We start from the raw sequence: 2,694 nt of genomic DNA, 5'->3' as shown, positions 1-2,694 counted from the left end.
AGTGTTTCAAGCCGCCCCCGCCGCCGCCGCTCACAGCTTGTCATGCAGCATTACAGTCGTAAATTGGCGAAAGTAAGGGGAAAGGGAGGGTCCGGGTTCAGGGTGGGGGGCTGTGTGTGTGTGTGTGTGTGTGTTGGTGTGCGTGTGAGTGTGTATTTATTTTAGGGGGGTAGTGAGAGACGTGTCGTGGGAAGGAGCCATGGTTTGTTACATACAACCAGCACTCTAAATCTTTTACAAAGAAATTGTAAGTACAATGCAAAAAATTCTGTGCAATCGTAATATACATGAAATTCTCTTGTATTACACAAAAGTTTTCTTTGTGTTACAATGACTTTTCTTTGTATTACAAAGAAAATTTGGCTTAGTATTACGGTTGCACAAAATTCTTTGTAATACAAGAATTTTCTTTGTAGGAATTTAAGAGTGAGGGATCAGACTATTTCGAGAAGTAAATCACATCTTTCTGCTATCCACGAGGACGAGGCAAGAAAACAGTTAAAACATAATAAGCAAATTGCAAGAGAAAACGAAGCGCGCGTGTGCGCAAAACAGTAAAAATAGGTCGCCCGCTTGGACGATGAGTCTTGAATGGCACAACACGTAATATGATGACAAAACAATAAACGACACGAATACGACGTCACGGGACCACGTTTCCGTCCCCGCGGGCAACTCTGGCCCGGAGTGAGAGCGACGGAGCTGCGTGCGGCGAGCGTTAGTGCGAGCGAGAGGTCGAGAGGTCCCACCTCGGGGCCCGATCGTCGTCTGCTCTGTGAGATCCCCCCTGGCCGATGGAATCTCTGAAAAGAAATAACGATTTTCACGTGCTATCTTCACTGGGAAAAAAATGCTCGTAAATTTACAACCTTTGTTATTGTTTTTATTTGACAAAATATGTTTGAAAATTTCGAGACCGCCCATTATTCTTGCTTGTTTATCAATTATTCCCAACCGATACAAAGTACTTGTAAAATCATAATTACCATATTTTTTCCCCGAAGCCCTTTGGCTATATTTCTCACAGTCAAATGGGCCTGCACTAAAGATTGCGCATGGCGTGTTCCTGGAACGTGCAACCTGCTCATACACTTTGGTGATTTCCTCCCTCGAGCCTGCACCGTCACTATGTGCGGAGAGAAGTTAAACGCTCCGTCGTGGTGGATGGAGACGGCCCAGGTGTTCCGCAGCGCGCCGCTCGGCAGACACGCGCTCAGTTTAACTCATTTGCAAAAATTAGGGCCCGCCCGAGCTCTGCTCGTCCGGATGCTGCTCGGGCGCTTAAGGCTTAAGGCTCCGCGAAGGAGCGGGTGCACGGGCAGAAATAAAATCGCATCTAAGATTTATTTATTATTGTTGTAGTTGTAGTTGTTGTTTTCGTTATCTCACGCGCATACTAGCATGATACTAGAAATATACACTGAAACAACAACAACAACAAATGGGTGACTTTATATAGCTTATGGAAAGACAAAAGGCGTTTGCTACGCGGTTGCTACAGAAATGATAACATTCATGCAATTGTAAAGGCACTAAAAGTCGACGTTAAAGTTATAAAAATGAGTTTTACTGCCTCTCTAAGGGCGCCAACCTCTTGACCTCTTCTTTGTGTAGACGAGACTTCACATACTGTTGTATTTTACAGTGTATCGATGAATTGACGGGCGATTTGTCGAGAGGACCGTCACGATTCTGTCCATGTCGACCTTCCGACGAGTCTCTGCGAAATCACTGCGATCCCCGTTTGGCAACGAGAGGTGCTCAGCTCAGCCTTCCTTTGCCCATCAACTTTGCGACGCTCCTGAGTGCGCTCTCAACTACTTTGTCCGCGAACTGCTCAGCGTGTCCAGGCCGGCTTCGAAATTGTCCCCAGTCGGCGCCTACATGAAAAAGGCCAAAATGAAAGCAGAGCTACGTTCGGTAATTTTGCTTCCTTTTTTTTAAAGTAAAAAAGTTAGGGATTTTACAGAAAGTACGCGTCCGTCAGTCACCATTACGAACCTGCCGAGTGCAGCCTGTGCACGCTCTCTAGCGCCTGCTAGGTGGGCAAAGTATCACCTGCAATGCATGCGTGTGCTGCGGGCTGGTCTACCCTGAGCCTGGCAGGCGCCGAGAGCGCCGAGCCCCCCTAATTTGCTGATTGCTTCTGAGAAAAGTGGGGCGTACTTTCTTCTAAACGATCCATAAACTGGGTGAACAGGATGGCGGCGACGGTGGCACGCGCTCTCCTGCTGTACAGTACTGCATCTGTTAGGAAGGGTCAGCGCGGGTAAATATGAGACGCGGGGAAGAATGGCGAAAGCATATATTAAATAGAAGCTGCAACAATTCGTAAATTTCGAGTCAACACCTGCGTTTGACTCAACTTTAAGCACTTATTTAGACCAAGAACATTTTAATTATGTTTGATGTTTGTCGATTATGAGAAAAGTGGTGTCACTTCTATCCCCGCGTTTCATTTTTACCTGCCGCTCTGACCCAACGGAACGACATTTCCGTTTGGCTAGCATAACTTTCTTATTGAATTACGATCCATATCGTAAATTTAATTACACGATACAATCAACAATTTACGACAATAAGCTTGTTCTCCTGGGTGGTGACGTGCTGACACTTTTTTTTTGACGGGGTGGCGGGTCTTGGTCGTCGTCTACTTAACCCCGCCCCCAGCGCAGCCCTTTAGCGCCCCCCCCC

At 46.7% G+C, this 2,694-nt stretch overlaps 1 protein-coding gene across 3 annotated transcripts in view; it reads right to left on the bottom strand.

Annotated features, from left to right (window-relative positions):
- LOC127750485 (neuropeptide CCHamide-1 receptor-like) overlaps positions 1-2,694 on the bottom strand; it is a 41,944-nt gene that overhangs the window by 3,274 nt on the left and 35,976 nt on the right. The gene's annotated exons all lie outside the window — the stretch shown is intronic.

This window comes from Frankliniella occidentalis, unplaced genomic scaffold, assembly GCF_000697945.3.
Source record: "Frankliniella occidentalis isolate FOCC.00 unplaced genomic scaffold, Focc_3.1 Scaffold196, whole genome shotgun sequence".
In the NCBI taxonomy this organism is placed as follows: Eukaryota; Metazoa; Arthropoda; class Insecta; order Thysanoptera; family Thripidae; genus Frankliniella; species Frankliniella occidentalis.
The sequence above is the reverse complement of the archived record's forward strand: the minus strand, read 5'-3'. Positions and strand labels throughout refer to the sequence as shown.